Consider the following 14,146-nt stretch of genomic DNA (forward strand, 5'->3'; position numbering starts at 1 on the left):
TGTCTCGTCCCACTGTGAGAAGACACAGCAGGTGTCTTCCCAGGTACACCTCATTGTCTCCCTCCTCTGTGGCACAGGGAACCACTGGACTTGTTCTCAGTGCTCATTGCTGGTTTAAATCCCACATCAGATCTGGGCCCCACTGAAATACTTGTCTCTCAAGCTTTTCAGCTGTCCTACTACTTTATCACAACATGGAGTCTAACTGCCCATGTTAAGATCTACTGAATGGGTTGGGGATTTAGCTCAGTGGTAGAGCGCTTGCCTAGCAAGCGCAAGGCCCTGGGTTCAGTCCTCAGCTCCGGAAAAAAAAAATCTGCTGAATGGTATGCTGGGAAATGACTCACAATGGGCTCTCCTTGAGGTAGATCTACCATGTTTGACAACTTCCCTGGGTTAAGCATTTTTGTTGTAAATGATTTCAAGGAACCAACCTGACTTCACTGAGCCTAGAGTCAAGAAGGGAGGAGCATAGAGATAGCTCAGCTCCCAGTGTTTCCACAGACGGGTGCTGTAGATTCAAGTACCCTTGGAGCATAGGTAAGAGTAAACTATACACTAAGAAGCAATGAATATTTTGTCACTTATTACTTTAAAAATTAGTTGCTCAAAAACTAGGCACAGTGGCACATGCTTGTGACCCAGCATTTGGGAGGCAGAAGCAGGGGAATCATAAATTGGAGGAAAATAACAAGTTTGAGGCTAGTCAAGGATATAGAAGTTAGCCTGTCTGCCTGCCTGTCTGTCCTGCTCTCTTTCCCTCCCTCTTTCAAAAGTAAAAAAAAAAGAGAGAGACAAAAGTGTTGTCTGTGTGTCTGTCTTGTATTTCTTGGCACTTGAGTTTGAACCCAAGGCCTCAGGCATGCCAAGCGTGTGTTCTACCTCGGAGCCACCCCCAGGCTCTGGAGTTTCTTTTTTTTTTTTTTTTTTTTTTTTTTTGTTCTTTTTTTCGGAGCTGGGGACCAAACCCAGGGCCTTGCGCTTCCTAGGCAAGCGCTCTGCCACTGAGCCAAATCCCCAACCCCTGGAGTTTCATTTTTAACACTGGTTGTGTTCAGCAAGTGGCTCTCAACTGAAGACCTGCTAGAACGAAATGTGGTGGTAAGGCAGATCATAAGGCGGTGATTGGCCTGGAAAGGCTAAAGGCAGGCTCTGGCCACAAGAGGGCCGCCCAGGCAACCCAAGCCTCTAAGAAATTTCAGTATTGATTTTAGGGAGTTATGGGTGGAGTTTGTTGTTGTTTGAGTGTTTTTTAGATAGGGTGCACTAGTCAAGGTTCTCTAGAGAAATAGAACTGATAGAATTTATATATATATATATATGATTAATTTATTCTATTTATATAAGTACACTGTAGCTATCTTTAGACACACCAGAAGAGAGCATCAGATCCCATTACACATGGTTGTGAGATGGGAATTAAACTCAGGACCTCTGCAAGAGCAGTCAGTGCTCCTAACCACAGAGCCACCTCTCCAGCCCAGAATTCATATACTTTAAAAGTAGATTACTGCTGGGCGTGGTAGCCTCCACTTTTAATCCCAGCATTCAGGAGGCACAAGCAGATAGATCTCTGAGTTTGAGGCCAGCCTAGTCGACACTTAGAGTCCCAGGTATGTGAAAGCTACACGGTGAGATCCTGCCTCCCAGAAGGTGAGGCAGGCTAATAGATCGTCTGGATAGCCCACCAGATGCTGGCTAACACGGGAGAGACTAAGAACCTCCTGGCTGCGCAGTCCATGAGGCTGGATGTCTCAGTGATTCTAAACTGGTGCTGTAGGCTTGGAAGCCGCTGGTCTGCAGTCTAGTCGGAAACCTGAAGAAGGCATCAGTGAATTTAAATATCTTTAAACCTGAGTCCCAGTTTTCGGATTTCTCCCCTCCATATGACTTTCTTAGCAAATGGTATTTTGGGTTGCTAATGTTACTATAGCAAAGCACAACTAAGTGAGCCGCTTTAAACAATACAAATATATTTCTTCATGGTTCTAAAGGCTAGAAAGCTGAGTTCAAGTTGTCAGTAGGACCGGAAGGATGGGTTCCAGACTGCTCTCCTTGGCTTGTAGATGGCCGTCTGTCTGTCTGTCTGCACCGTCTCTTCAGACTGTTCTGTCCATCTGCCTTGTCTCCCCCCCTGAGGAATGCTGCCTGACCTTGAACTTGCTCTTTGGCTGAGGACGGTCTTGAACTCCTGATCTTTCCTCCCCATCCCGACTGCAGACATTATAGAGTGCTACCACAGCTAGTTTCTTTCGTGCTGAGGATCAACCCCAGGGCTTCCTGCATGCTACTGTACCAACAGACCCACCCCCAACCCTTTTGTAAGTACACAGATCACACCGAAGAGAGGCTCACGTTCGTATGGCCTCATCTTAATTAGTGATATCTGTAACACCCCTATTTCCAAGTAAGATCAACAGTCTACGGTCCCAGGAGTTAGAAAATCAACATATGAAAATAGGGTAAGGGGCACAATTCAAGTCATGACAGATGGTGTCTGGCCCTGTGGATCTGGAGAGAAAGGGATGAGCCGGGTCCTCAGGAGGTGAAAAACCCAGCCTGTGGGCAGTTAGGGAGTCTTCCCTCTAAACACCTCCTGATTCTGCCGAGCACTCAGTCAAGTGAGTGCGCTCACCCGGCTACGTTGTTCTGTGTCACTGGTCCCCCTGGTCATTTGGTCTGTATGAATGCTCTTTGTCCTGAACATTTTTGAGGATGTGTGGATACATAGACTGTCAACTGTAGACATGTAATATCTATGTATGTATCATATATATGTATGTATGTATGGTGATGGTACATGTATATATTAATGTGTAGTTCAAAGCGATATATACTTATTATACCAACAGTGTATGTCACATAAAATATATCCCCACAAATAGACATCTTAAAGGATGAGAAGAAAATATAGAACTTGTATTAGTTTCCTCCCGCGCGACCCTTCTGTGTTATGCTGAATGCACCCCACTTTGATGACCTCTTCCCACTACTACTTACAGACAAGGAATTTTTTATAGAGGAATCTGTAAGCTGAAATAGAGCAGTGACCTAGTTTTTCTCAATGGCTTGTCCCTTACCCTGAAGCACAGAAACCTGCAGTGCACCTTGGTTTAAATGGAAAGAAAACACACCAGTCCAATGTATTCCGAAGTGTCATGCCCGTTCTGTGGCAGCCCAACCAATGGGCTGGGCCTTTCTGCCAGGCCTGAGGCCTCGCTGCAGTCAGGGCGAGCTTGCTCTCTGTTCTCATCAGAACACCAGCGTGTTAACGCTTGTCATTCCTTACCCAACTCTGAACTTCAGCACCTCCTAGTGCGTCCTTGTCAGAGATGCAGATAAGTGCCAAACTTGTAGTGGGAACCAGGAGCCATTGGCAGTACAAAGCAAACTGCTAAGTTCTGCAGGCTGGGAACAAACAAGGAAGTTCAGTCCAAACCTGGGTTTAGCTATGATGAGCACACATCCCTGTCTCTAATTAATTAGCTAATTATAAAAATAAAATTATATGTAATGGACAAAATTTTAAAATGAGGCCTAGGGGTGTACCTCAGTGGTAGAGCACTTACTTAGTAGCTACAAGGCCAAGGGTTCAATTCCCAGCACACACAAAAAATGCAAGCAGGTGCTATGATCTTCTCCCACAAATTTGTCTTCTTGTCTCTTAAGCATCTGGGCAGTGAACTCCGTGGGCTGTGCGGCTGCTGCTGTGGGAAACACTGCCACCTGCTGGGGCATCTTTATAACATCGGCATACTCTTCCCACACCCGCCCCTCTTTCCCCCCACGTCCCCCACCCCAAAGCAATCTTCCCCTCTGCTCCCCAGAGTGAGAGGAGAAGCAGACAGGAATCCAGGTCTAATGGCTGACTTTCACAGTGGCTTCCGAGAAGTTATTCGACTAACCAGAATGTACACATATTCAGCTAGGAGTTCATTTCAACCTTGGTGATTACTGTTTTAAATGAAAAATGTAACGCTTTCTGAGCTGACCCATTTTTTCTGACAGTTATAGTGTTTCCAGACAAATGAGAACCACAGCTGGGCATGATGGCACATACTTGTAATAGCACGCAGGAGGCAGAAGGATCGCAAGGTCAAGACCAGCCCGAGGCTACACAGCGAGACTGGAGATGGCTCAGTCATCAAGAGAGCCTGTTGCTCTTACAGTGACCCTGAGTCCTTTCCCAGCACCTCCATAGTGCTTATAACTCCAGAGGATCCAAAGAAGCACTTCTGATCTCCTTGGCCATCCACATACATGTAAGTGCACATAAAATATGAAGATATACACAAAATTAAAAATCAATAAATCTTTTTAAAAAGAAACAAAATGCAACCAACAAGACAATATTAGATTCAATAAGCAAAATGTTTTTCTAGACTTCTCCTCGATGGCTATAGGGCATGGGGCAAGCCTTAACTTCGTAGTTACATCTACTCTGTATTGTTTTAAGGACTGAATACTTGTGGCACAGAAGTGCTTGATCGGTTACTGCTTTTATTCAAGCACGATAACATAGTGACCCATTATGACTCCAAACAAACCCCTCAGTGAGATACAGACAGTGGGGATATTCCGTTACAGTTTTACCTTCCTGTTATTCTGGAGTAACCATGCCTTTGGGTTCCTGAAACCAAGCAAATAAAAACAAACAAATCAAAATAACCTCACATCCTGGGGCACCCACTAAGAATTCCCAGCAGAACGTGTGTACCTGAAACCATCCCAAAGGTCAGCAGAGGAGGAGAAGCGGCCCAAGGCTTTTTTTTTTCTTGGACCCTTGGAGGCCAGTTTGCCTTCAACACTTTCATTTTTGGTTTAAGAATTTTTGGTTTAGGCTACTGATTAAAGCTCATATGCAATTCTGCAGCAGACGAGAGAGAGAGAGAGAGAGAGAGAGAGAGAGAGAGAGAGAGAGAGAGAGAGAGAGAGAGAGAGAGAGAGAGAGAACAGAGCAGGTCAAACAGGAACTAGACTGGTCACTAGGATTGTGGGGTGGGGAAGTGGGGAGGCCTAGGAGTTAGTTCTCTCCTACAACCCTGTGGGTCCCAGTGATTACTCTCAGGTGGTCAGGCTTGGCAGGAGAGAGAGAGAGAGAGAGAGAGAGAGAGAGAGAGAGAGAGAGAGAGAGGACTGTTAGCAAGCTCAGCCTGTCACACATCTGCCAAGAAGACAAGGAGAGGGAAGACGAGGCTGGAGATGGGGGAAGCTGGGGGGAAGAAAGAAGGAAGCTCTCCAGGGAACCCCTCAATTTCCTCTGCCTCCTCTGCATGCTGGACATGATGTGGGAACACGCAGCGTGACCTGAGGCCGCAAAGGTAAAGTGTGCTCTGGATAGCAAACTCACTGGAGCCTCCCGTGGGGTTCAGACAATGGACTAGTCTGCTCCAGGTGCGAGCTGGCTCGCTCACATCTGGCCTTAGCGTGAGAACATTCACACGCAGCTTTCTCCTTTGTCTGCAGAAACACAATTTACACAGAGTGGAAACAGGTGTTTCAGATGGTGGCTAAAAAGACACTTGATTTTGGAATATTCCGACTCTGGAAGCCATTGAAACAAACACTGCAGACATCTACCCAAACATAATCAGGGTCTGCGTAAAACAGAAAGCAGGAGCAGTCTGATCACTACCAAGCAGCTGGCAGTGTTTTGCCTGCTCATAATCGGGCGTTATCGACAGTCTGAGGATCGCCCTCAAATTCAGCCAATCAGAGCTCAGCTGTACTGGAGGCGGGTCATCTGAGTTCAGTGACTGAACCATGGTCCTATGGGCCACCGCTTTGTAAGAAAATTAGTTCAGTCTAAAAAGCAGGTCTTGGCGTTTGGCAGCAGAAATTAAATAAAACCTAGATGGAAACATTACAAGAGCAAAAGATGTGAACTGTATCATTCAAAACATGAGGCCGGCGGTGGTGGCAGGGTCTGATGGATTGTGACATTGTCTATGTCTATGTGACATTGGCTTTGCAGGTTACAACGAAACAAGAAGTGGCTTTGGGTAGAGAGCATGGCTACGGAGCGCGTGCTGTGTCTCAGTGTCCACGCTAAACTAAAACTCATAGAAACACAAGCAGAATCTGGGCCAGTTCCATGTCTGCTGTCGTGGATGGAATTCTAGGGCATAATTCTAAGGTGGTAGTATATATGCTTTTAATGACCTGGACACCAGACAACTATCCAAGGTGAATAATAATAATAATAATAATAATAATAATAATAATGTTATTGTTGACTTTAATTATCAAAAATATGCAAGCAACCTGATTTTTATTTATTTTTTATAATTATAACTTTTACTTTTTGAGATAATATAATTACATCATTTCCCCCTTCCTGTTCCTCCCTTCAGTCCTGCCCATTTATCCTCTTGTTCTCTTTCAAATTGATGGTCTCTTTTCCCTTAGTTTGTTCTTGTTCATGGTGGTGGTAGTGGTAGTGGTAGTGGTGGTCTATGTGCGTTAGTGCATGTGTGTGTGGGGGGGTTTCTTAAATCTATAAATACAAGGTGCTCGGCTGTATACTGTTACTGTACAATGTCTATTTTCAGGGCTGACTATTTGGTATTGGATCGCCAATTGGTGCACTCGTCCCTGGGGAAGACTATTTCTCCAGTTTTCAGCATTCTTTTGGTTGCCTGTAGTTCTTTGTTTAGGTTGAAGCCTTGTGAGCTCCCTGACTTCCATAGCATGTCCATCAGTGTCCTTCTTGTTCAAATCATGCTTAGGCAACCATGTTGGTGAGACTTCATGGGTGGAGCTCCTCTGAGCCCCACTTGCAAGAGGCATAGACTCCCAGAAACCCCCGATCCTTGGACCCCAGCAGTCTTTCACCCTCCTCTTCCACAGTGTTCCCTGAGCCTTGGGTGTAGGGGACAGACTTCATCTTTAAACAGCAGTTTGAGGTTTATAATAAAATTGAGTAGATAACACAGAGAATTCCCATGTGCCCCTGGCCCAGCAAGCACAGCTTCTCCCTTACCCACATTCTCCACCAAATAGGGCGTTCATTAATGACTACTAGTGAGCCTCCAACATACAACCTAGGGCTAATGTCCACAGTTTATGTTGGATTTATTTAGTGTGTGTGTGTGTGTGTGTGTGTGTGTGTGTGTGTGTGTGTGTGCCACAGCTCCAGTGTGGAGATCAGAGGGATCAGAAGAGAACTTCCAGGAGCCTGTCTCTCCTTCCTCCACATGGGTCCCAGGGACTCAGGTCATCAGGCTTGGTGGCAAGTGCCCACCATCATAATACCATGCAGAATAGTTTGGAGGCTGGTGTGGTCGTGTACACCTATAACCTCAGCACTTGAGAGGTAGGTCAGGAGTTCAAGGCCAGCCTTGGCTACGTGTCAAGTTTGAGGCCAGCCTGAACTATAGGAGACTCTGTCAAAACAACTAATATAGCAACACACACAAAAAACAAACACAAAAGAAAACCAACAACAAAACCAAACAACCCGGAACTTTCCTTGCCTGAAACCCTTTCTTTGTGCTGTGACTCACTTCTCTCTCACCCTTAACAACCTATCTTACTGTTTTTGATTGAGTTTTGGTATTGATCTTAGGCTAGCCTCCTACTCATCATGCTCCTGCCTCAGCATGAGCCACCATACCTACTTGGTCCATGTTTTTACAGCTCATTTCCCACAGGGTAACAGTCATACAACGGTTCGTCAGTTTGACTTTCAATGCAGTATTCTCAGACTGAAGTATGCTGGAGGAATGGACATGGCTTCCAGACCCGAGGAGCCTTACCTCCCTTTGCAGCATTGTGAAACGGCAGGGAAAGCCACCAGTCCCTTTTTTTTTTTTTTGGTTCTTTTTTTTGGAGCTGGGGACCGAACCCAGGGCCTTGCGCTTCCTAAGCAAGCGCTCTACCACTGAGCTAAATCCCCAACCCCCCACCAGTCCCTTTTTAAGGAAGATTTTTATTAATTCTCTGAGAACTTTAGACAATGTGTTTTGATCATGTCTACCCCCTTAACTCCCCCCTTAACTCTCCCAGACCCATTTCCCATCTCCCCACCCATATCTTCAGATCCTTTTTAAAAAAAACAGCCCACTGAGTCTAATTTGTGTCTGTCCATAGACTCCTAGGTGTGATACCATCCCTGCAGTATGATCAACAGGAATCTTACTATATAGCCCAGGCTAGCCCATAACTCTTAATCTTCTAGCCCCAGACTCTCAGGAATCCTAGGATTATGTGTGTTAGCATTTCTTCTAGGCTCTGCCCAACAGTTACATAGCAACAGCCAGGTAGGAGCCTGGCTTGCTATAAAAAGACTGTTTAACCTCTCTCTCTCTCTCTCTCTCTCTCTCTCTCTCTCTCTCTCTCTCTCTCCTCTCCTCTCCTCTCCTCTCCCCTCGAGAAGGGGGTTTGAGAAGGGAGTAGAGGCAGAGAAAGAGGGGACAGAGAAGGAGAGAAAGAAGGGGAAAGGCGGGGCCAGGAACACACGGAGAAAGAAGGGGAGAGGAGGGAGACAGAGGCCAGAGAGAGGGGGAGGGTCAGAGAGCAGATGAGAGAGGCCAAACAGTCCTTTTATAGCAAGCCAGGCACTTACCTGGCTGTTGCTAGGTAACTGTTGGGCAGAGCCTAGGAGAAATGCTAACATTATGTGTATGCCACCACACCCAATTAAATTACCAGTTTTTAAACTACCACAATTGAAAACATGTGATGTCAGTGAAAACATAAATAAATAAGGTGTCCCTAGATCGACCAACAGTAGGTAATCTCCTGACTTAAAACTGAGGTCCTGTGTCACATTAGGAAGAAACATAGTCCTTTCAACACATGACCCTGATTCCTGAGTATTCCCTTGTTCCCTATACGACTCCGAATGCAAAAACCATGTCCAGATCAATCACAGACCTAAGAGTAAAAGGTAAAAGAATAAGACTTCTAAAAGATAACACGAAAAATCTTTATGATCTTGGAAGAGCCACTACACAAAAATTCCTAGCCATTAAAGATTGAAGAAAACTACAGAGTTCATTAAAATGTAAAACTTCTTCTGCTAATCAAAACTACTTTTAAGAGAAGGAAAAGGAAATCTACAGGAAGTAAGAATACAGCTGCGTCAAAATACTTAACATAAGGCAAACGTACCGACACTTTCTTCAAATCACTCAGAAAAAGACTACCCGCACTAAAGAACAGAAGCTATGACTCAGACCGGAAGTTCTTGAGACAGAATGATGTAGTGGGCAGTGTATACAAAAGTGCTCAGTAGCTTCAGCAATCAGGAATCCGCAAACCAAACCACAAAAACATCACCTCACCTATACCCAGAATTGCTAAAGGACGGACAATACCAAGTGCTGGCAAGTATTTGGAGCAGGTGAAAGTCTCATGAAATACTTGGGGGTAGGAAGGCAGGTCAATGCCTACGATCACTTTGGAAAACTATTCGGCAGTATTTGTTGATGTTGTTGATATCTTTTTTTTAAGATTTGTTTGTTTATTATATATAACTACACTGTAGCTGTCTTCAGACCACACCAGAAGAGACATCAGATCCAATTACAGATGGTTGTGAGCCACCATGTGGTTGCTGGGAATTGAACTCAGGACCTCTGGAAGAGCAGTCAGTGCTCTTTTTTTTTTTTTTCCTTTTTCTTTTTTTCGGAGCTGGGGACCGAACCCAGGGCCTTGCGCTTGCTAGGCAAGTGCTCTACCACTGAGCTAAATCCCCAACCTCGCAGTCAGTGCTCTTAACCGCTGAGCCATCTCTCCAGCCCGATGTTGTTGATATCTTAAGACCCAGCAATTCTACTCAATAGAAATAGTGAACCAAAAGACGTGTTCACAATCATTTTTTTTATTGATAATACTCCAAACTGAAAACAGTACAGTGCCCATTGTGAAGAGCAAGAATAAGAAGACTGTCCTCGCAATGGACTGCTTCCAGCGAATAGAGGACCGTTATCAAACCACAACTCAGGGGACTCTCACAGATGCAGTTTACACAGAGTGAGTGAGTGTGACTTCCTGAGGCTGTCTTTCTTCATCTGTCAGCTAAAACGACAGACACCGGGCTGGTAACGAGGCTCACCAGTGTGTAAAGGTCATTGCCATGTGACCCCAAGGACCGACGCTTCATCCCTTGAGTACAAAGTGGCAAGAAAGAACCCAGGTCCCCAAAGTCCTCTGACCTTCATAGGTGTGCACTGCATACACGCACACACACTAATAATAATAATAAATAACATATAAAGGCAGTAAAATGACAAAGACTCCACGACACTGGAGCCATGAAGGGAAGGAGCTTGACCTCCGGCACACACAACATGTGCACCTGTCCTGTGTTAGGACATGAACAAAAACAGTTCTTAACATGCCAAGCCACGGAAAAGCGGGGACAGTCTTTTTTTAAAAATTGAAGTAACATCTTTTTGCATTCATTTCACTTTGTGTGTACGGGTGTTCTGCCTGCACGTCGTCTGTGTGCCACATGTGTGCCTGGTGCCCTTGGAGGCCAGAAGAGGGCAACAGGTCCCCTGGAACTGGAATTAACAGATGGTTATAAGATGCCATGTGGCGCTGGGAAGTGAGCCCAGCTCCTCTGATAGAGCAGCAGGTCCTTTTAACCACTGAGCCATCTCTCCAGCCCACTGGGGTGGTCTTTCTGGCTGTAGCATTAATTTAATTACCCTAGGTCACTGACAAGGCCATTCACAGTTAACAGGACAATGGCAGGTAGTGTTAGAATACGCAAAGCAAACCAAAACCAAAACAAAACAAAAGAACTTCTGAGGCTTCCTAGCTGAGGCTGGAGTCAGTGGTGAGTAGAGTTTATGCAGTTTCCGGAGTGAGATCCTGCCAAGTAGGCACAGAGGCATGGGGCTGACCCTGTTGGAGGACAAAGTGCACAGATCCTGCTGGGGACCAGGTGATAAAGACCTGCTTCCACGGGCACTGTGAAAAACCTCGTGGGGAGCGAGGAGACCGATTCCTTTCTTAAAATAAAAGATCTGCCACCCATGATCCAAAATTAGGTAAGAACTCAGCACAGTTTCAGTTGAGGTGCATGTGATTCCTTTCTGCTGACAACATGGTCCATTGTCTCGTCTCTGTGTAATTACAGTATCTGCTTTTGAGAGAATGTATGGAGTCTGATGAATAACTTAACTTTATTTTCTTCTTTAAACTCCCAGATGTTCTGACTAGAGTCCAACTTCCTGAGCTCCCAGCGCTTCACAGAGCTTCTGGTGAATTTCTGGTCCACCCCGGGACATTCCGATTTCCCACAGAGAAATAAGAGAACAACACTGCTTCCCTGAGGGCGGTGAGCTCCATCCCTGAGCACTACAATCTCCATTTTTGGAAAACTGTTTACCAGGGTGTAAGACTCCGAAAGGAAATTCATCTGTGAGCCTCCTGGGAAATACTAAGACCTCAACAAGACTGCAGAGGTCTGCTGCGTTCCTCAGCTTCTGGGAGGCTCATTCTGATTAAACACCAGCTTGAAATGAAAGCATTTGTATGCAGAAGTGAAGGGTGTGAGGGAAATAACAGAGAGAAGTGGGCACGAACCACCACTTTTTGGGTTGGCCCAATCCCCAACTTTTCAATGGCTGTCAACGCTTTGTCTGTTCTCCTCCTCACCTCCCTCGGTTTGTTTTGTTTTTTCAATAGAGCTGAAACTGGCAAACCATAACTCACGCCATGGGCCAAATGAAGCCTGCTTCCTGATTTATAAACAAAGTTATATTGGAATACAGCCATGCCCACTCATGTGCATGTTATCTATACCTGCTTTTGCACGGCATCCTCAAGGCTGAAGAACTGACAAACTGGTTACTTACAGATTCCACTAGGTGCCTCCAGGGACCTAGTAACAGCCTACATCATCACCTGCCACAGGGGCCAGATGTGCCATGTGTGGAATATGACTGCTTACTTCTCTCTCTCTCTCTCTCTCTCTCTCTCTCTCTCTCTCTCTCTCATTTGTCTGCCTGTCTACATGTCTACCCATCTGTCTCTACCCCTTCTCCAGGTCCTCCTTCTTCTCCCTTCCCCCAATAAACCTCCTTATATCAGCTCTGCTGCATGGTGAAATTACTCAGGGGTTCCCCTTGGCAGGGGTCTGCAGGTACCCCCTCACCACATCATATTTTATAAGACAAACCATGGGGCCTTCAACAGCTAAAATATATGTTATTTAGTCCTTTCCAGAAAAACAAAACAAAACAAAACAAAACTTGTCAACTCTTACATTAGAAATTTAAAGTGGAGACTGGAGAGATGGCTCAGCGGTTAAGAGCACTGACTATTCTTCCAGGGGTCCTGAGTTCAATTCCCGGCAACCACATGGTAGCTCACAACCATCTGTAATGGGATCTGATGCCCTCTTCTGGTGTGTCTGAAGACAGCTACAATGTACTCAGAGACATGAAATAAATAAATATTTAGAAAGGAAGGAAGGAAGAAAAGAAAGAAAGAAAGAAGGAAAGAAAGAAAGGAAGGAAGGTAGGAAGGAAGGAGGGAAGGAAGGTAAAGTGACTGCTAGGTTATGATGTCATCTCACAAGCACGTTCCGGGAAGATCTTGCTTGCTTTGGTGTTAGCATCAAGAGCCAATGAGATCTGTACATTACTGTGTTCTTTTTTTGTACCCATGACTGAGATGGCCTGAGAAACTTGGCCACATCTGTGTAACTTCAGTAAAGTTGTCTGCATGGTGCCCAGGGCTTTACTTACCTACCTATTGATGTATAGCAAAAGACTCTGAAAACTTCATTTTACAAGAAGAGTAAGAGTTTGTCATCTCACACAAGTCTGGCGTTTGGGGGTGGCTCCATTGAACAGTTCTGGCTCAAGAATATCGGGCAATTGTAACAGGGTATCAGGGACTCCAGACCCTCTTCTAGGCTGGGGCCGAAAGATGTCCTCACATACTTGACAAGTTACTCTGGCTATGGCAGGGGAGGCTTGCTTGCTACAACCTGGAGTCCTCCATGAGGCTATTCAAGTCTCCTCACAATACAACAACAGACTCCTCTGAGGGCAGATGACCCCATAGACTGGAGGTTGTGATGAGGGTGGCAGCCTCAGAATTTCCCCTTTCCCCTTCTGCAACAGCCAGTCATAACACACCACCTCCCAGGTTAGCACAGAAGCGACAGTGTGAGAGCATGATGCTAGCAAGATCCACCAGGGCTTTCTTGGATGCTGGGTGCTGCACAGTCTTAGCATGAGATTACACTCAGAAGAAATACCTGCCTGAGATCTGAGAGTGCAGGGAAAGCAATGTTGGAAGAAGTGTGTCACTGTGGGTGTGTGCTTTGAGCCCCTTTTCCTAGCTGACTGGAAGACAGTCTTCTCCTGGAGGCCTTCAGATCAAGATGTAGAACTCTCAGCTCCTCCTGCACCATGCCTGCCTGGACGCTGCCACGCTCCCACCTTGATGATAATGGACTGAACCTCTGAACCTGTAAACCAGCCCCAATTAAATCTCCTTATAAGAGTTGTCTTAGTCATGGCGTCTGTTCAAAGCAGGAAAACCCTAACTAAGGCAGAAGTTAATACCAGGGACAGGGGTATCGCTGTGATAGACCTGACCAGGCTTTTGTTTGGAGGAATGTAGATTTGGGGACTTTGAATTTGGAAAGCCATGGAATGCTTTAAGTGGGGCTTAATGAACCATCCGAGGAATATGGAAGAGATTAGTGCTGAGGGCGATTTGAACTGTGCAGACCTGGCCCAGAGGAGAAGAATGTTAGTGTGTGTAGCCTACAGACTGTTTTTGTGATATTTTGGAGAAGAATGTGGCTGCTTTTTGCCCTCGTCTGAAGAGTCTGCCTGAGACTAAAGTGAAGAGATTCAGATTAATTGCGTTGACAAAGAAGGTTGCAAAACAATCCAATTTAAACTCTGTACTGTGGTTTAGTTTCATAAAGAATGTTTTGATGAAGCACAGCAAGCTTAAAAAGAGTAAATACAGGGGCTGGGGATTTAGCTCAGTGGTAGAGCGCTTGCCTAGGAAGCGCAAGGCCCTGGGTTCGGTCCCCAGCTCCGGAAAAAGAAAAAGAACCAAAAAAAAAAAAAAAAGAGTAAATACAGAATGTATGTTCACCTCATAAAGAGGCACCAGGAAGTGATACAGAGCTGAATCCTGTGTTCGAGAAAAGAAACATATT

At 45.5% G+C, this 14,146-nt stretch overlaps 1 long non-coding RNA gene across 1 annotated transcript in view; it reads left to right on the forward strand.

Moving 5' to 3' along the window:
* LOC102556012 (uncharacterized) overlaps positions 1 to 12,038 on the forward strand; it is a 38,467-nt gene extending 26,429 nt beyond the window's left edge. Inside the window, exons 3-4 of the long non-coding RNA XR_015623131.1 lie at positions 4,009 to 4,262; positions 11,163 to 12,038. This is a non-coding gene — a long non-coding RNA (uncharacterized LOC102556012). The remainder of the gene's footprint in view (positions 1 to 4,008; positions 4,263 to 11,162) is intronic.
* Positions 12,039 to 14,146: the final 2,108 nt, after the last annotated feature.

This window comes from Rattus norvegicus, chromosome 6, assembly GCF_021556685.1.
Source record: "Rattus norvegicus strain SHRSP/BbbUtx chromosome 6, alternate assembly SHRSP_T2T, whole genome shotgun sequence".
Lineage (NCBI taxonomy): Eukaryota > Metazoa > Chordata > Mammalia > Rodentia > Muridae > Rattus > Rattus norvegicus.